The 20,598-nt window shown below is 41.0% G+C and overlaps 1 protein-coding gene and 1 pseudogene across 3 annotated transcripts in view; both read left to right on the top strand.

Moving 5' to 3' along the window:
• Positions 1-20,598, top strand: part of CGNL1 (cingulin like 1) — a 175,277-nt gene that overhangs the window by 93,491 nt on the left and 61,188 nt on the right. The window lies entirely within an intron of this gene.
• On the top strand, positions 6,384-19,396 carry LOC129481948 (uncharacterized; annotated as a pseudogene).

The following is a 20,598-nucleotide window of genomic DNA, read 5'->3' as shown; positions in this document are numbered from 1 at the left end:
CCCATATTTTATATTCTCTAACCCTTGTAAGAATTTTATTCAAATTCAGTAATGTTGAAACTTTTCTCCCCCTTCACCACCACCCTCCAATTTTGGCTGTATGTGTGTATTTTACCCAGCAATTTGGAAATGTCACTGAGTCTTACAGAAATGAATATATGTTTTGGTACCACGTTCCCACGTCATTTCTAGTTTTGTCCCTTCCCTCTTTCCTGCCAATCTCTGAACAGGTTCTTCCAAAGCATAAGGTCAGCAGAGGGTCACATGGTAAAACCAGTGCTAATCTCAGAATCAGTGGAATTGCTTCCCTTAAGACATGGCTAATTCAGTGTAAAATCTCATTTCTGTCTTCTCCAAGGGAGCCAGGTTAGCTAGGGAAACAGCAAAAATTCCTCATTTCCTCTGCATTTTAACTTCAAATAATCAACTTACCCTGAATGACAGCTACTGAGAGCTGGAGAAGTGGTGGGGTTTTGCAATCAGGTGCCCAGGAAAAGGAAAATATCTCTTTTCCACAGACTCAAGCATGCCTAGAGTGACATGGAACTTTCCATAGGCAAAAGTGAAATGGGTAAGATTCAAGGCTAAAAAAAGATCTCTTTTTTTTTCTGTCTCTCTTTTTTTTTTTTGCCTGCCCCAGAAATGGCTCTTTTAGTAGTTGTATAACTCTTCTGCATCTTGTATTGATTAAAAAGTATATAAATAAGAGGTCTAGAGTGGTGTCCTGGGATGTTCCTTTTGAACCCATCACAGGCCCGGTACTCCATTCTGTGGCTCTGATCCCAGGTGCCTCCCATGTCCTGAGAGTCAGTGGCTGTCATGACAAAACTCCGGGGGGCTGGGCAATGGACAGATCTCTTAAGGGGCCTCCATGAGGGGTAAACAGAGCATCTCTGCAAGTCACTCCTGGTGTTTTACCTGAGCTGCCTAGAGTCACTTGCCGTGGGTTAGGTCGTAGAAGACAAAGACATGCTGGTTTATCTTTAGATATGCGGATTCATTTGCCATCAAATGCCTGAGTATGTTTTCTGTGCCAGCACGGTGCTAGTCACCAAGAATATAAAGGCAAGCAAGCTGTGGTCTCTAGCTTTGAGGATCTTATGTGGTCTTGTGGACAGAAAGATGTGCAGTAAAATGACAAAGTTATGGGTGCTGTGGTTGAGGTATGTGCAGAGTAGGAGATCAGGACAGGTTTATTGCTTTAGGTGGCAAAATTCATGTGAGAAATAGCATGTCAGTTCTGTGAGTTGACACCCTAAGCGCCTTTTATGTACCAAATACTTAAGAATTAGAAAGAAAAAGAAGCTTCCTCTTCAAAGAACCTTTCCAGGAGCTTTGGGACGTTGGTATACCTCGAACTTGCTGACTTTGTACCCAATTCCTTTTAGTGAAACTCAAGAGTTAACATTTAGAATTGCTAGGAAGACAAAGAAAAAATATTGATTTGGCTGGTGAGTTAAAATATATTTCACTTATTCAGTAAATCAGTTTCCAGTTACAGTTCAGATTTCCAGAGGGTAGGAGCTCATAAACTATGAGGAGAGCCTCTACCTTTCCTGGCTAGGATGACAGAATAAAGGGCTTCTCTTTCCAGGTCTACCATTAGGGCTTTTGGCGAGTAGATTCAGCAGCTGCTATTCTGTAGAGAGGATTTTGGCTTTCGCCTCACAGTGCAGGAAGAACTGATGGAGAATTCCATTAGGAGGATCCCTCACGCGGAGAGGTAGGACATTGGGCAATTTTTAGTGACCCTACCTTGGTGCTTCATGAACATGTTTAAGCAGGCTGGCATTTTCTAGCAGTTCCAATAAGGAGCAGAAGGTAGGGCTGATACGCAGGGCACCTCGATGACTCAAAATCACAGCAAATTCACAGGCAGCGTGCGGAGAAACTGACAAGACTTAGTTGGTAGAGAAGGAGGTAATGTGCTGGAAGCACAGCCGAGGAGCTTGGTCGCGTGGTCAGGCTGCCTATGCCTAGCCTTCTGCGGGCCTCCTGCTCACCGATGGAGTGAGGAGGGCCTTTGCCTGTTTCCCACCTGTGACGAACAGTGACAAGGAGAATAGGCTCAAACCACTCAGATTTCATGTTCAGTAGTCAGTGTCAATGTCTAACTGCTGGGAATGAATTGTTGATACAGTTTTTGGAATATCCATTCAATAAATCGTTCATTTATGGTCATTAATTAAGCAAATATCTAAGGAGCATTTTATTTATGTCAGGCACTGTGCTGGGTTGTAGGAATAACATGGACAAAAGGGGTGAGAAGGACGTTATTCAGATAATCACATGGATAAATGTGTGATTTTCTGGGTGTGGTTGTTTACCCTGTAGTCCTAGCTACCAGGGTGCGTGAGGCAGGAAGATCACTTGCGCCCAGGAGTTTGAGTCCAGCTGGGTAACATAGCAAGATCCCCATCTCAGAAAAAAGGAAAAAAAAATATACATGTGTAATTCAGATGTGATAAATGCTTTGAAGTTCAGGGAGGGAGAAAAAGTTTCCTTGAGGAAAATGATGATGGAAATCTGAAGGATGAATGGGAATTAACTAGATTTTTAAAAATCCAGAGACTGGTCCAAGCAGAGCAAATAGCATGTGCAAGGGGCTTGCGGCAGAAGGGAGTGTAGTTTGTTCAAACTGTTAAACCATGGCAAGTGAGGCTGGGCTGTGAAGGGTGGTTGAAAGTCTGGTATGAGAGGAAGTAGAAGCAGATAGGGAACAGCTCATGCAGCCTGTATGGAGCATCTGAAGGACAGATTTTTTAGAGAGAGAGACAGATAAGCGGGTGTGTGTGTATGTGTTTTTGTGGGGGAGTGTGAATGTTTGACACAGGCAGATTACTTCCATGGAAAAGTGCCTGCTCTGGGCTTGACCAGTGAGATGGGAGGCCCTGGGGTGGTTCCTTCATGCTGACACTTAGGATGGAGGCACGGGATCTCTGAGGTCTCTTCCACAATTTCATTCTGTTTTTAAAGGGATTATTACCCGTCCCTGTCTCTCCTGACTCCTATGGAGAAAGGGGTGGGAATAGGATTACGTAGGGCCCCATTTTCCTTATGAGTTTTTGCTCCTTGCTAAGTGCCAGTCTGCTGAATTTATAACATGTGTCTTTGGGCAGGTGGATGAGAGTTGATAGGGCTTATAGCTGAAGGGAGAAGTTTGGTATGCTGATGGAGAAGGTTTGTAGGAGGAAAGTTTTTGTTTCTTGCCTGATAAGGCTTTTATAATGGGTCAGTGCTGGGAATACCTTTAAACACTTACAGAAGCAGAGAAAGTAACCTAGTGGGGTGCTTGCCTGTCTTCCCATGTGGAGTGGATGTTCTGAAATCTCTGAGCCATCCATGGACACTGCCCAGAGTCTGGAAGTGTGAGTAACAAAGGAGCTATGGCTACTCACTGATGGCCCTACACCAGATGCATTTCCAGATGTGCATATGGTCAAGCCACAAGAATTGGGTGGTGCAGTGAATGGGGCTATTATAAATAGCTTGGGACAGTCATAGCCACCGTAATATTGCAAACAGTTGAATCCTTAACATCTAAAGGAAAAGAGCTTTAATTTTATTATTGGAAATCCTATTCAATCTATGTTATACTCTCTCTGACCCTCTAAATTCTGCCTGATGGATATTTTTCTAAAGACTTGCCAAGATCATTAAGTAGATTTTTACTTGGTGGAAAAATTTGGCGTTATTATTTGATCACTTTAAGCAGAAAATGGAATATGTCATAAACTCTAAATTCATTAGACAAGAACCAGTATGGAAACAGGAATACCTACAGTGGCAAAGTCACTCAGAGTGCATAAGGCATTTACAGTAGCCGGTTGGCCCCCAGTGACCTGAGCCTTCTGGTCCTCTTGCCCCATTGTAGTCCCTTCCCATGTTGAAAAGGTCTGATCTGTGTAACTAATAGGATATTATGGAAATGATGGAGTGTGACTTCCATTGCTTGATCATAAAAGACATGTGGCTTCCTCCTTGCTTTCTCTTGGATCTCTTGCTGTGGAGGAAGCCAGCTGCCATGTTGTAAGTGCACTTAAGCAGCCTGCGAAAAACCCCATGTGGCAAAGGACTGAGGCCACCTGTCAACAGCCATGTGAGTGTGCCATCTTGGAAGCAGATCCTCTGGCCCCAGTCAAGCCTTCAGATGACTATAACCTTGACTAACATCTTGACTGCAGCCTCATCAGAAACCCTGAGCCAGAACCGCCTGATTGAGTCACTTCTTCTTTTTTTTTTTTTTTTTTTTTGAGACAGAGTCTCACTCGACTGCCCAGGCTGGAGTGCAGTGGTGTGATCTTGGCGCTCACTTGCAACCTCTCCCTCCCGGTTTCAAGCAATTCTCCTGCCTCAGCCTCCTGTGTAGCTGGGACTACAGGTGTGTGCCACCACGCCTGGCTAATTTTTTTATTTTTAGAAGAGACGGGGTTTCACCATATTGGCCAGGCTGGTCTCGAACTCTTGACCTCAGGTGATCCACCCTCCTTGGCCTCCCAAAGTTCTGGGATTACAGGTGTGAACCACCGTGCCCAGCCTTTGAGTCACTGCTTGATTCCTTACCCTCAGCAACTTTGTGAGGTAATGTTTGTCACTTTAGGCTGCTAAGTTTTGGGACAATTTGTTATGTGGGAATAAACAACTGATACAACATTTTGACAAAACCATCTCTTTGAAGCTGCATTTTCTGATAGCCACTGGCTCTAGCAGAACCCACTGCATCCTGCCATGCCCTTGGTTTAGTCCTTCTTATGCTGGACTATATGTCTTAGGTGATATGTCATGCTCCTCATCTTGAAGGAGGGATGTCTTGTCTTTTGTATCATCAGTACTTTGCAGAATGCCCTGTATTTGCTGTATGAATGAATCAGAATGTGTAGAGGTAAATAAAGGACACCCGCATAGTTTAAGGACAGGTCAGGGTTTTAAACCCAGCTTTGTCACTGACTTCATAGAATTCTCCTAGTCTTTCTCTGTTTTTATTTCCTCTCTTGTAAAGGGATACTATTTGTGTTATAAGAAACATGCATAATATATTGCTATATATGCATATGTGCTTGTGCACATATGGACTATTTCAAGAGGGAGATAACTAGTCAATAGTGGTTACTTTTGGGGATATGTAGGGGGATGGGGTAAGAGGAAAACTTTCAAAAAACAGTGTATAAACCTTTTATATCTTTTGAATTTATTCCATGTACAGTGAAATAAGAGTATTGATCAGTACCTCTCCTAAGGCAGGTCAAGAAGAAGCCCTAAGTTTAGTGAAGTATTTTTAATTTTTTGTCACTGGGGGCCCCTGCGCCTGCCTTGACCTTCACCTTCACCTTCTATCTGCTACCCAGGTCTGTGGCTGCTACATCCACAGCAGCTCAGTTCCATCCTCTGACCTCGTTCTCACAGTTGCTGCCTTGGTTCAGGCCTCATCAGCAGCCATCTCCCTATTTCCCCAACTGAGTTGTCCCCTTCTGACCACACCACCCCCTGCCGCAGGTTGGCCACCCCATAACTCAATCCCTCCCTCACAAGTCCCTGGTGGCTTCCCTTCAGTTACAGAGTCCTGCCTGGTCTCCAAGGCCTGCACTCCACCACCTGGCTCCCGCCTGCCTTTGCAACCCTGGCCCTCACTTTTGTCCCTGGTGAGCTTGGTGCCAGCCACACTAAAGGATTTCCTATCACCTCCACAGAAGAGTGTGCCCTGTTACTCCGTATTAGCCACTTCTGGGCCTTTGCTTTGTTGTCCTGACCTGCAAGAAAGGACAGTCCCCACAACAGAGACATATCTGACCCAAAATGTCAATCATGTCACTCTGAGAAACTGGGATCTGTGTATATACAAGTGTGATATGTGTGTGTGTGTCTGTGTGTTTTCTTTTCACATAAATGACTGCTGTGCAACCCCAAGCCTAGTTAATGAGCAATAGATGGAGTGACTGAATACTTTTGGCACACCACGTCTCTGATCCTGAAGAATCTTCTTCCTGCAGTGGGGAGAATAATCCTCCCAGGGCTGTATGTATTCCAGCCTCAGACTGTCTTTTCTGACCTGCTGTCCTGTGCTCTCCCACTGGATTCTCTGCGTGTGCCCTAATGGTCTCCCTGCTTGCTTGCTTCTCTCCCCCGGCTCGTATTAGCCTGTCTGTCACCAACGTCCTTTACCAGCCCCCGAGCTTTGGTCTCCGCCATTTGAAATCCTGCCATCCTTCATGGCTCAGGTCAGATGACATCTCCTTCTTGGGTCCACCCAGCAGCTGCTGTTCTTTCTCTTTGAAATCCCCAGGATCTTTTGTCCCTCGGGTGGCATTTATTGTGTTTTGCTTTGCCTGTAGTTTTTGTTTGTTTACTCAACACATCAAGCATCATGTGAAATCTGGGATGCAGAGATGGACAAGGTGGCCTCTGCTCTCAACTCTTCCCCCAGCCTAGTGCCAGAGACAGACAAGAAAGCTGACAGCCAGTTCAGCGTGGGGCATGAGAAGCTGGCATATGGCATGGAAAGCAGAAGTTCGGAAAAGGGTGACTTTGCTCAGTGTAGGGAGGCCAGGGCGGGTTCCTAAGAGGGAGTGAGGCTTGGGTGAGTCTTGGGGGCAGTGGGAATTAGCAAGGTGACTTATGGGTAGGCAAGGACATTCTAGATGCAGGGAACTTCTTGAACCAAAGTATGTCTTGTTCTCCTCTGAGACTTGAACACCTCTTTAGGGGTAACCATTTTCCTTATTCATTTTTGTGCCTTTTGTAGTTTTACCTTAGACAGCTAATAGTTTTGTTTGCATTCATGTATTTATTCATTCAACAAATATTCTTGAGTGCTTATTTACTTGAGGCACTGGACTGATGTAAATGGATTTAGGCAAATAGTTGGTGGCAGATGGATTCAGTAGAAACCATCAGAGTAGTAGGTGGCCTCTGAAGTGATTAGATGTGGTTTAGTGAGTTTTAGCTACAGAGTAAGTCGTGTGTTCACAGTGACCACACGTTAGAATTCCGGAAATGTGGGCCAGAACAAGTCCAAGTTAGATGCAATGGAAAAATCCCTCTGTCCAAATCATCACTAGGGAACAGAACTTGTTTGAGCCAGCATTATTAGTTTAGTTTCATGAAAGACAAAATAAAGGGCAAGGTGTTTGTTCCACAGGGTGACTGCAGCAGTTTTCACAGTAATGAATGAAGTAATGCTGTTTTGTCAGCAGTGAGTGGGAGTTGGGGACTAGGAGAGGCTTGTTCCATTCCTCAGGAAATTCCAAAGTCATGGATGGGCCTTATCCTTGGGGAACTTACAGATGAAGGAGAGAATATGGCCAAGCACACATATTTCTCCTTTTAACACTTCCCTTCTTTTTCTTTCTTTTTGTTTTATTTGTTAAATTTCTGCACATGTTTCTCAAGTGTGTGGTCCAGTGGGAAGAAATACTGGCAGTCTCTGGGTTTAGGGAAACATTGAGTCCACTTACAGTTAGAAATAAAAGGCTGGACGTGCTTCAAAGACTTTTTGGAATAAGGCTGGGGACAAAGAAGTCAAGCAAATAAATGATAGGGTCCAGAGAAGGTGGCATTAGAGATAGATCTGAAAGCATTCAGGGAGACGTGGTGCAGGAGGATGTTAAAATCTTGTTTTTTCCATCCCTGAGTTGTCCAAGAGCCCAAAGACGTCTACTCTGCAGAGTGTTTGCTGGATGACAGTGCAACGAAGACTTAGATGCTAGCAAACTTCGTTGGAAAACACCAGTTCTTTGTTATTTGGAGCAAGAACCAAGGCATTAGTAAACTTTGGAAAATAGGCAATGGGGTTGTCTGATAGAGTGCATCTGGGGAAGTATTTTGAGCCAGTTGGGTTTATAACTACGACCCTAAACTTGAGTCCAGCATATGCCAAGTCCAAAGGAAAGGTATGTTCTTTGGACCCCTCATGCTCTGTGATTTACAGGGACCTCTTTCTGCCTGGTCAAGGTATTTCATGACTCTAAGCCTATGACTTTTTGTGAGAAGAAGCCTTCCATGGCTCCTTTGCTGCTTGGTTTCAGGGTTTTGGAGGCACCAGGATGCCAGGCTCCTACCCTGTGTGCAGTGCTTCCTTCGCCCCATCCCATTGTGAACTGTTTCCCTTGCAGGCTCAACTGAGTGGCACTTCCTGTAGCTGTCTTAGTGACCCTTCAGGCCAGAAGCAGATGCCTGTGCTGTGTACCATGCCCCTCCTGCTGCTGAACTGGAGAGAAAACGTGGCTGGCAGGTGGTGAACTCTCTGGCTGATTCAGGCCCAGTGGAGAAGGAGGGTTAATAATTTACTTTGTCCCTGTGTAGCCACTGGTGTTGACCTTGACAAAACACTAGTAGAAATTAGCTAGAGTCTGGCCTGTCATTTAACTAACAGGATAGTATGGCCCAAAAATAACTTCTTGCTTTGAGGTTAATCCTGTCTCTGAGTTTACGGCTGACATTCCTGTACATCCGGCCCTGTTTGCATCCAGCAGCCAGGACCGTGGGCTCATGGTGTTCATGGGGCTCACAAAGAGGGCACACAAGGTCAGGGGCCTGGCTCTCCATGGAGCCGCTTATTGTGGTAGGAGGACAAAGGCCACAGTGATCAAGATGCTCTGTAGGAGAGGCGGCAGAACAATGTGTGGGCCTGGCAGATACTGCAGGTGAAGAGCCTCCCCGTCCCCCATGCTTCCTTCATTTTAAATTCACAGCTTTTGTTTCTTGAGAAGTTCCGAATCTTTTGCCTCCGATGCTGTGAGAAGGTTCAACTGATGAAACATCCTAAAGTCAAAAGCACAGCTTCTTCTGGAAGGCACTTTAACTGGAGGGGATCCTCTCACTGTAGACATTGCTACCTCCCTTCCCTGAAATAAAGCCTGCTCCAGAGCAATGATTGTCTGGTGGTGTGTTGTGGAAAGCTGTTAATAGTTTAAAAGTTCTCATTAGCTGCTAGATAGGCCTAGACTGTGAAAGGATACATGGTGACCCAAAGGTAGATTCTTTTTTTGAGAGTCTCTCACTGTCACCAGGCTGTAGTGCAGTGGCATAATCATGGCTCGCTGCTGCCTCGACCTCCCAGGCTCAAGTCATCCTTCCAGCTCAGCCTCCCGAGGACCTGGGACTACAAGTGAGTGCCACTACCTCCAGCTATTTTTTGTATATTTTTTAGAGATGGGGTTTCGCCATGTTGCTCATGTTGGTATCGAACTCCTGGGCTCAAGTGGTTCTCCCACCTCTGCCTCCCAAAGTGCTGGGATAGCAGGTGTGAGCCACAGCTCCTGGCCCAGATTCGTACCTTATTAGGGAGTATCTAAATTAATCTGTTTATTGATCTCTTAAGTAGAATCTGATTAATTGTCCATCAATAGCTAGCTGCAAAGCACTGCAGAAGCCCACTTGCCACTCTCCTTCCCCCAGCCCTCCAGGAAGGTGAAAGGAGTTGTTTGAGATGGTTCTGACGTCCAGCTTTTGGTTCCCTGGTTTATTGCTTTTTCCAGTACATTGGCTGGCACCTTTATCCAGCCAACAAATATACACTCTGTAAACATGCACGTACTTTTGGAGAAGGCAGTTGGACCAAGGTGAGGGTGTGGAGGATGGGAGTGAAAAACAGAGTAAGCCAGAAAAAGGGGTCATGGGAAAGGAAGGGCAGGAGCCTAGAGGGAAGAGGGCTGGGAACTGACTAGTGCCTAGCAATAGAAACAATCAGCATTAGAAACGGGCAAAGGGGCTGGGCATGGTGGCTCATGCCTATAATCTTAGCACTTTGGGAGGCCGAGGCGGGCAGATCACCTGAGGTCAGGGGTTCGAGACCAGCCTGGCCAACATGGTGAAACCCCATCTCTACTAAAAATACAAAAATTAGCTGGGCATGATTGTGCATGCTTGTAATCCTAGCTAGTTGGGAGGCTGAGGCAGGAGAATCGCTTAAACCCAGTAGGTGGAGGTTGCAGTAAGCCAAGATTGTGCCACTGCACTTCAGCCTGGGTGATGGAATGAGACTCCCTCTCAAGAAACAAAAAACAACAAAACGAAACAGGCAGAGGGACAAGAGCAGTTTGAAGTATGATGGGGGAGGCAGGAAGGAGAAAAGTGCAAAGGGAGAGTGAGAAGATGGGAGGTGGTGTGGAGAGGAAGCGAGGAAGCTGGTAGCACCAAGAAGTGAAAGAGGAGTTTGAGCTAAATATCTAGAGGATAAAGGGGAAGAAGATGAGTCTGAAAGGTATGAGAGGGTGACAGCAAAGGATGGAGGAGAAGCCGTGAGCTACATACTATGCCAGGTGGGATTTCTGCTCCAGGAATTTTGGCTCACGGTTATCCCAAAGAGCTGTGGCAGCCAGCGTTTGTTTTATTGCAGTATTAGCAGTATGTGGTTACTAAATAAGTGACTTTTGCAATACAGTGTGAACTGTGAGGCTCTAGAAGAGGATAAATGAAACTTTTGTCACTTGAGATGGGTAATTTTTATACCTCTTATTTCTAGGGTCTCTCTGTCCACAGCATTGAGCATGGGTATGAAAATATGCATTGAGGCCAGGAGCTCACGCCTGTAATCTTAGCACTTTGGGAGGTCAAGGTGGGTGGATCACCTGAGGTCAGGAGTTTGAGACCAGCCTGGCCAACATAGTAAAACCCCGTCTCTACTTAAAATACAAAGAAATTCATTGGGTGTGGTGGTGCACATTTGTAATCCCAGCTAATTGGGAGGCTGAGGCAGGAGAATTGCTTGAACCCAGGAGGCGGAGGTTGCAGTGAGCTGAGATCCTGTCATTGCATTCCAGCCTGGACAACGGAGTGAGACTCTGTCTCAACAAAAGAAAAAAAGGAAGAAAATATGCATTGAATTTAATGCTTTAAAAAGTTACAACTGTCATTTGTCTGTGGGGGAAAATACCATAGTCCAATTAGTTGTAGCTGTCTCTGGTGGTGTTTGGGCAGGAGTTTGAAGAGATCATTGGAAAGACATCAGAAGAATGTAAATGACCCATATCCCATCTTTCAGAATGAAACTAATATTCATTAAAAAAAATTGTATGGTCTGGCTGAGAATTTATACAGCCTTCTAAAGAGGAGACAGGTATGCTTTTTGTTTCCAGTGATCAGTCTGTGAACTTGGGGCATTACTCAGTGGATCTGGGACCTTCTTACTCTTACCAGCTGGTTTAGGCCATTCCCCTTCCTCTTGAAACCAACTTTGTTTGATATGTCATTGTAGATTTTCTATTATTTGCCCCAAATCATTCCTTAATGAACAGTATGCCTTAAATGCCTTCTCTTTGTATCCAGAAATTATCAGCTCAACCAATAAATAGTATGTTTGTTAGTCAAGCCAGTGATCCAGGAAAGACCTGAGTTTTTTTTTGTTTGTTTGTTTTGTTTTGTTTTTTGTTTTTTAAAAAGATGGGCAAAATTTAAGAAAGAATTTTTTAAAAAATCAAATGTTTTATTTTGAGATAATTATAAATTTATATGCAATTGTAAAAAAAAAATACAGCTAGATCCCATATATCCTTTATCCCGTTTCCCCCAAATGTAACATATTGCAAACCATAGTACAATAGCATGACCAGGATACTGACATTGATATAGCTGAGATAGAGAACATTTACATCACTCCCTGCATTCTTCATGTTGTCCTTTTATAGCCATGCCATCTTCCTTTCCCTCCCATCCCTCCTTAACCCAACTACTATGCTTTTCTCTGGTTTTTAAATTTTATAATTTCCAGGATGATATATAGATGGAATCATACAGAATGTAACCTTTTGGAATTGGCTTTTTTCACTCAGCATTGTTCTCTGGAGATTCCTCCAAGCTGCTGCATGTATCAACAGGTTCTTTCCTTTTTATTTGCTGAGTGGTATTCTATAGTATAGATGCACCACGTTTGTTCAACCATTCACTCATTGAAGGACTTACGGGATGTTTCTCGTTTTGTACTATTATAATAAAGCTTCTATGAACACAGCTTTTTGTGTGAATATGTTTTAATTTTTTTCTGGGATAAATAGGAATGTGAATATGTTCTAATTTTTTTCTGGGATAAATATCTAGGAGTGTGAATGTGTTTTAATTTTTTTCTGAGATAAATATCTAGGAGTGCAATTGCTAGGGTTAATGGTAGTTACATGTTTAGCTTTTAAAGAACCTGCAAAACTACTCTCCAGAATGGCTGCACCATTTTGCATTCCCACCAGCAATGTATGCGTGACCCAGTTTCTCTGAATTGTTCCCAGCATTTGGCATTGTCAATATGTTGTATTTTAGCCATTCTGATAGGTATATGTGATATTATTATATTGTGGTTTTATGCAGTTTTCTAATGGCCAATCATGTTGAATGTCTTTTCTTGTGCTGTTTTGCCATGTATATCCTCTTTGGTGAAATATCTATTTGTGTCTTTTGCCTATTTCCTAATTGGATTGTTTGGGGTTTTTTTTTTTAAACTGTTGAGTTTTGAAAATTTTTTGTGTATTCTAGATATGGGCACTTTGTCAAATATGTGGTTTGTAAAGACAGTCTTCCAATCTCTAGTAAAAAAAAAAAAAACAAAAAACCTTTTTAACAAGGTCTTTGAAAAGTACAAGTCTTTAGTTTTGATGAAGTCCAATTTAGCTTTTCCTTCTATGGATTGTGCTTTTGGTGTCAAGTCTAAGAATTCTTTTCCTGCCTTAGATCCCAGAGATTTTCTCCTGTGTTTTTATTTTCTAAAGGTTTTATAGTTTTACATTTTACATTTAAGTTCACAGTCCATTTTGAGTTAAATTTTGTGTAAGGTGGAAGTTTATTTATTTTGCCTGTGAATATCCAGTTGCTCCAGCGCCATTTGTTGAGAGAGTTATTCTTCCTGCAATAATTGCTTTTGAAGCTCTGTAAAAGTGGGGTGGGCATTTTTGTGTTAATTTCTGGGCTCTCTGTTCTGTTTCATTGACCTGTGTGTCTGTCCCTCTACCAATATCACATAGTTTTGATGACTGTGGCTATATTATGTCTTAAAATCTGGTAGATGGAATCTTCCACTTTATTCTTTTTCAAAATTGTTTTAGCTATTCTAATTACTTTACCTTTTCTTTTTTTTTTTTTTTTTCCGAGATGGAGTTTCACTCTTGTTGCCCAGACTGGAGTGCAATGGCATGATCTCTGCTCACTGCAACCTCTGCCTTCTGGGTTCAAGCAATTCTCCTGCCTCAACCTCCCAAGTAGCTGGGATTACAAGCACCCGCCACCTCGCCTGGCTAATTTTTTTGTATTTTTAATAGAGACGGGGCTTCATCACATTGCCCAGGCTGATCTTGAACTCCTGACCTCAGGTGGTCCGCCCACCTTGGCCTCCTAAAGTGCTGGGATTATAGGAGTGAGCCACTGCGCCTGGCCTACCTTTTCATATAAATGTTAGAATTACCTTGTCTGTATCTATACAAATTTTGCTGAGATTTTGATAGATTGAATATGACTATGTTGAGTATTCCAGTCCATGAACATGGTCTAAGTAAATCTCCATTTATTTAGATGTTCGCTGCTTTCGTCATTTGATTTTGTATTTTCAAACATACAAGTCCTGTATGTGTTGTGGTAGACTTATACCTAAGTGTTTAATGTTTTTGAGTGATTATAAATGGTATATTTTTACATTTTAGTATCCTTCTGTTCATTGCTAGTATACAGAAATACAGTTGTATGTTTTTATTTATGTTTATTTTATATCAAGACCTTTATTTCTCTACCTTGCTGAAATCACATTTTCTACAAAGTTTTTTTTTTTTTTTTTTTTTTTTTTTTTTTTTTTTTGTGTGGCAGGGAGGTGGTAGATTCCTTGGGATTTTCTACATAGACAATCATGTCATCTGCAAACAGGGACAGTTTTATTTCTTGCTTTCTGATCCTTTCTGATTTATATACATTTTGCTTCTTATTTCCTGCCTTATTATGCAGGCTAGAAGCTCCAATACTATGTTGAATCAGAGTGGTAACAGCAGGTATTCTAGCCTTAGTCTCAGTCTTAGGGGGAGGTATTCAGTTTCTTACTATTAAATTATTAAATTTAATAGTAATTATTAACACTATTAAATAATAGTAATTATTATTTAAATACTATACTATATTTAATAGTAATTAAATATATTAAATACTATATTTAATAGTAATTAAATATAATGTTAATTATAGATCTTTTGTGAATTGGATGCTCTTTAGTTGAGAATGTTCCTCTCTATTCATAATTTGTTTGGAGTTTAAAGAAAATTTAAATTATGAACGGATTTTGAGTTTTGTCAAATGCTTTCTCTGCATTTATTGATATGATCATGTGATTTTTTCCCTCCTGATTTTAAAATATCAGACCAGCCTAGCATTCCTGGAATAAACTTCACTTGATTCTACTGTATAATTCTTTTATAAATTGCTGACTTTTATTTGCTTGTATTTTGTTAAGGATTCTTGTGTCTATATTAATGAAATATATTGGCTTATAGACCTTTTTTCATATTTTCCTTTCTTTTAGGGTCCTATTTGGATTTTGATATTGAGTAATACTGACATCATTAAATGAGTTGAGAAGGATTTCTTCCTCTTCTCTTTTCTGGAAGAGATTGTGTAGAATTGATGTTTATTCTTTTTTAAATGCTAGGTAGAATTCTCCAGTGAAACCAGTTAGACCTGGATATTTCTTTTGGGGGAGTTTTAAAATATGAATTCAATTTCCTTAATAGTTATGAGGCTATTCAAATTATTATATTTAATATCGCATAAGTTGTGGTAGTTTGTACTTTTTAAGGAATTGGTCCATTTCATCTAAGTTGTCAGATGTGTGTCGAGTTGTTTATAGATGTCTGCAGGGTCTGTGGTAATAGATCTTGTTTTATTTTTGATATTGGTAATTTTTATTTTATCCTCTTTTTTGTTTGTCAGTCTTACCAGAAGTTTGTCAATCTTACTGATTTTTTTTTAACATTTGATTAGTGCTTTTTAGATTTTTTATTTTTTATTTTACTCTAAGTTCTGGGATACAGGTGCTGAACGTGCAGGTTTGTTAGATAGGTATACATGTGCCATGGTGGTTTTCTGCACCTATCAAACCATCATCTAGGTTTTAAGCCCCACATGCATTAGGTATTTGTCCTAATGCGCTTCCTCCCCTTACCCCCTAATCCACTGACAGGCCCTGGTGTGCGGTGTTCCCCTCCCTGTGTCCATGTATTCTCATTGTTCAACTCCCACTTATGAGTGAGAACATGCAGTGTTCGGTTTTCTGTTCCTGTGTTAGTTTGCTGAGGATGATGGTTTCCAGCTTCATCCATGTCCCTGCAAAGGACATGAATTCATTCTTTTAAAAGAAACAGTTTTTGGTCTCATTGATTTTTTTTTCTTTTTTTTTTATGTTTTCAGTTTCATTGATTTCTGCTCTTTATTATTTCCTTCCTTCTGCTTGCTTTGGGTTTATATTGCTCTTCCTTTTCCAGGTTCTTGAGGTAGGAGCTTCGACGATTGAATTCAGACTTTTCCTTTTTTCTAATATCAACATTTAATGCCATACATTTTATTTTAATTTCCATCCAGGTCAGTGTGTGTTTTAAAAAAAATTTTCTTGAGGCTTGCTCTTTGACCCATGGATTATTTAGAAGTGTGTTGTTTAATTTCTAAGTGCTTGGGTATTTTCCTGTTGTCCAGTTTGAGTCCATTTTGGTTAGAAAACCAGTCTGTATGATTTCAGTCCTTTTACATTTGTTGAGGTTTGTTTTTATGGCTCGGCATATGGTTTATCTTGGTATATATTCTTGAAAAGATTGTCTATTTTGCTAGAAAGAGATTTCAAAAATAGCAAATGTGAATCAACCTGAAGGATAAAAATAAGTGATTTTTTTTTCCTTTGGCAATAGAAATATTGTTACTAGTTGGACAAGTTATCTTTACTCATAGCCTGAGTTATAAAAAAAAAAAATAGGAATACATCCTTTTTGGTGGTTTACAAATCTCATTATATTTTCGTGTTGAAAGTAAGTCGTGGATGTGAAATGTCATAGTATTTGCCACAGTGCCTTTTTCCCATTCAAATTGTAATTGTGTGGAATTTTTTTATTTTATAGTTGCTGTAGTAAAAAGAAAGATAGAAAAAGCTTGTTTTAAATTAAATTGAACAATGCATCAGAGTATAGGGTAGAAGAAAATATATTTTAGATCATACTTTTGACAACACCTTTTTCCTCTCTCACAATACATTTGGAGGATATTTTCAGATAGACGAACATAGAATGTCCTGTATGCCATTTGTTGATGGCAGCAGCACAGCTCTCTGGATGCTGATTTAAAAGTTTAGCCACCTGCCATTTCTTTCTTCTGGTGCCCCGTCTCACTAACCTCTCCTAATAGTCTAGCATTAGCCTTCTAGAGAAATTCAAAGGTCTGCCAAGGTAAGTCAGCAAACCAGTCAAGGGCCAGGAAGTCAGGAATGTGTGAGTAGCTGAGTCAGGGGTCTGGAATCAGAAGTGAGGGTGAGTCAGGAACAGGGCCCGGGCTGACTCAGGCGGGCTGAGGTGGTGACCTGTGGAATCAGCTGCCTTCCTGGTGCTCCAGGGCAGGGGCAGGCTCACTATGCTGAGGCCTGAAACTTCACCTCTTTCAGGAATCGGCTAATAGATGTGGTCAAGGAATTTGGTCCCAGTCAACCTTCTCTGCCTCTCCTGTGTTAGGTCATCTGTCAGAAAAATGTTAACCAAACTTTAGGGCAACATGACTTTGTTTCTCTTTGTGGAAATGGGAATGATATCATTGCAAAGAGTCAGGGAAGAGGTCGTGGGGGGAAGGAAGAGGGGGTCAAATAAATCAGCGAGAAAGAGAGAGACAGAGTTGGAAAGCCAGACAGATACTGGGCGCTTCTGCAAGAATGATAAACTGTTCTTATCAGCAAGTCTTGTCCATTCTGTCACTCAGATGAGTCTGTCCAGTCTTCCTCTCTCTTATTCCCAAAATTTTAGCCTTTTAACTGGAGTCCCTCCTCACAGCTGTGGATTGATTGGAGAGAATGAGTGAGAACGGCTTGTCAAGGGTGACCTTCAGCTTTTATGTTAGGTGACTGGTGAATATTGGAGGCATTGAGAGGGACCAGAGGAGGTCCATGTCTTGGAGTGGCAAGTGGGATGAGGACTTCCATTTTGTGCATGTTGAATCTGACTGTGTTGAGTTTGAGGCATCTGTGGGACACCCAAAGAGGGGTATCTGGCACAAGAGAAAGGCTAGGCTGGAGCTGCTGATTTTGGTTGGGCCCAACCAGTGCTTGCAATAGTTGCATGCTCCTAAGGGGGAGGCTGTTTGCATTCTGTCCTTGTTTTATATTTCCACTGGGAGTGGTGTTTTAGAACTTCTTACAGATGTCACATAATTGTAGACCTGGCCCTACCAGCCATGCTTGAGGTATTATGGAGATAATCTACTTCTTTGCTGCTAGTTTTCCCGGCCCAGTTCAACTATTTCCTGATGCAAGTGAAGCTTTTAAGTGGACAAACTTAAAATACCTTTATTACCAGTGCAACCACACTAAACTCTAATTGCCCAGCAACTAGAAAGACTAGGATTAGACACTTTATTGTATGTGTGCATTTTGATGGAAGGAAGAGATGAGTATTTGAAAATTCATATTATTATGAAGAACAGAGTGCTTCTCCTTGGGAGATGAGTTTTTCCAAGATGATAAATGAATTGCAAGGAACAACTTTTTCTTTCTTTTCTTGAGCTTATTCAACTTTTTTTTTAAAGCTTATTTTGACTTGAGCGAACATTACTTATTTTCAGGTATACAGAGCCAAAAAAAAAGTTAAAGAGGAGGATTGGTTTATTGTTATTCTGGGCAAAAGTGATACTTAGTGGGACCACTTGGCCAGTGCTGACATACTGGGTTAGGATACATATTTTTCTCAAAAGCATTTTGTGGAATTCTTAAGGGTTGGCATTCTCTGATATTGGTAATAATATAAGTGTCATTTATTGTTACCAAATGAATCTATATACTCAGATTTTCCTTTTGTTCAGGTTATTTTGTATTTTGAAAAGGTCTATGTTGAGGCAGGTATTTATACAGAACCAAGTGATTAGAATTGTGATTAGTTGCTAGCTTTGTAGATTGTGCTGTTATTAAGAACATTGCCTTTACTGGTTTTTTACTTCTCTTAATGTGCAGATCTGCGAAACAGAGTTGCTGTAAAAGTTCAAATGCTGCCAGATAGGCTAAGTGGGGAGAAAAAAACCTTTAGATTACCTCTCTCAAAGAGCGTCACCAATATTCTACAGTTTCTGGATATAGTTTTCGAGTATACAGAGGGTACAAGGTTTTGCATGGACGGACATTTTCATTTCTTTGGCGTGTGTACCTGGGAGTAGAGTTGCTGGGTCATAAAATAACTTTTTTAGGAATTCCCAAAATGTTTTCCAAAGTGACAGAACCATTTCTCATTCCCCTAGTAATGCCTGAGGGTCTTCATTTCTCCACATCCTCCCACACTTGTTATTATCTGCCTTTTTTATGATAGCCATCTTTGTGGGTGTGAAATGGTATTTCATTGTGGCTTTGATTTGCATTTCTCTGATAACTAATGATACCAAGTATCTTTTCATGTGCTTATTGGCCGTTCGTATGTCTTCTTTGGAGAGCTATGTGTTCAGATTTTCTGCCTATTTTAAAATTGGGTTGTCTTTTTATTGAGTTGTAATGGTTCTTTATATATTCTGGATATCAGTCTCTTAGTACATATTTAATTTGCAAAATTTTTCTCCCCTTCTTTGGATTGTCTTTTCACTTTTTAAATGCTATCCTTTGAAGCGCAAAGATTTTTAATTTTCATGATGTCTGGTTTATCTACCTTTTTTCTTTTGGTACTTGTGTCGTATCTAAGAAACCATTTCCTCATCCAAGGTCATGAAGACCTTCTCTTCTTCTGCAGTCGAGTGAGAAGTGAGCAGAACTGGTGTAGGGACTGCTTCTCCCAAAGTAGGGGTGCAAGAGAGAACACTCAGCCATGTCATCTGATCAGAAAGCTGATCAGCACTGACAAAGCCCAAGGGTACACTGGTCTCTACAGTCAAGCTGTGTTAGTTGACAGGATCATTTACATTTCAGGAGAGCTAGGCATGAACCTTTCGAGTGGGCAGCTTGTGCCAAGAGTGGGTAACAGAAGAAGCTAAACAGGCCCTTAAGAACGTGGGTGATATTTTGAAAGCTGCAGGCTGTGACTTCGCTAATGTGGTAAAAACAACTGTTTGGCTATAGCTGACACAAAGGGCTGTCAGTGTAATCTACAAACAGTATTTTAAGAGTGGTTTTTCTGCTAGAGCTGCTTACCACATGGCTGCTTTGCCCAAAGGAGGCCAGGTTGAAACTGAAGCAGTAGCTGTTCAAGGACCTCTCACAACAGCCTGACTATAAGTGGGCCCAGTGCTGTCTAGTCCGGAATTTTTAACATCTTAATTGTCACAGTTGATGTAACATCTTAATTAACATCTTGATTTTTATAATTGATGAAAAGTGTAAGTTTGACTAAAGTATCTAAAGTTACGGAAGTACTATATAACAATTAAACATGAATTGAAGATTAGATGGTGAATCCAGTTACTGATGTTACAGATTACACTTATGCACACCCATATCACTGAATGTAGGAAAGAGATACTCATTATGTAGTTACTCAAGTAACAGGGAAATAACATGTAGGAAAGATGAGTTGTTGTTCCTGAGAAATAATCAAGAGCATACCTAATTCCAATAAATTTAGTGATGTCAAATATTTAGTTATCATTTCAGGTATGTGATTCTGGTAATTCTGCTTTTACTAGTTTAAAATTAAAATATTTAAATTTGAATGGTAGGGGTAAAGAAATAGAAAATGGACCAAAACTTTATATAGATAATATTTTTCCAATGGATGGAAAATAGACATGCAGATTTAAGTTTTACTCTTTTTCCAAGAATTTAATAGTTTTAGCTCTTACATTTAAGTCTATGACTCATTTTGAATTAAATTTTGAACATAGTATGAGGTAGGAGTCCATTTTATTCTTTTGCATGTAGATATTAGTTGTCCCATCACTGTTTGTTGAAGAGACGATTCTTGCCGCATTGAATTGTCTTAGCACTATTCTGTTCCTCTTAAGTTTTATTTTCCAGGCTCCCTACCATTCAAGTTGTCTCCCAGACATTAGTTTTGGTGCTGAATCTTGGATATTAAAGCATCTACTCAAAAGAGACTGTTTAGGCCAGAAGTGACTGAGATACTACTAACTATTAAGTTCAAGTTAGGGTTACTGCCACTGTAGGTAGGTGAGAGGTTTTGAGAGAAATTAGAGAGATTGTGAGGAAAATTAAGCTGTTATTAGAAAAATAAAAAGAGTAGCGTTTTCTCTGGATGTCTGGAGGTTGCGGAAGCATATTTTCCACCCTGCTTTGTGTGCAGCCTTGCTGATGGTAACTTGGTCACCTGGAGAGATTTCGTGACAGACACAATTTCTCTACTGTAGACTGGACTTTTACACATGGACAACAGTAGTTACTTGAAATAGTGAAAAAAAATGAAAATAAGCAATAAAAATCAGGAATTCTCATAGTGGCTGTGTTACTCTGCGATTAAAAAGCTGTGTGAG

The sequence above is a fragment of the Symphalangus syndactylus genome, chromosome 5, assembly GCF_028878055.3.
Source record: "Symphalangus syndactylus isolate Jambi chromosome 5, NHGRI_mSymSyn1-v2.1_pri, whole genome shotgun sequence".
Lineage (NCBI taxonomy): Eukaryota > Metazoa > Chordata > Mammalia > Primates > Hylobatidae > Symphalangus > Symphalangus syndactylus.
This window is presented reverse-complemented; position numbering and strand designations above follow the sequence as displayed.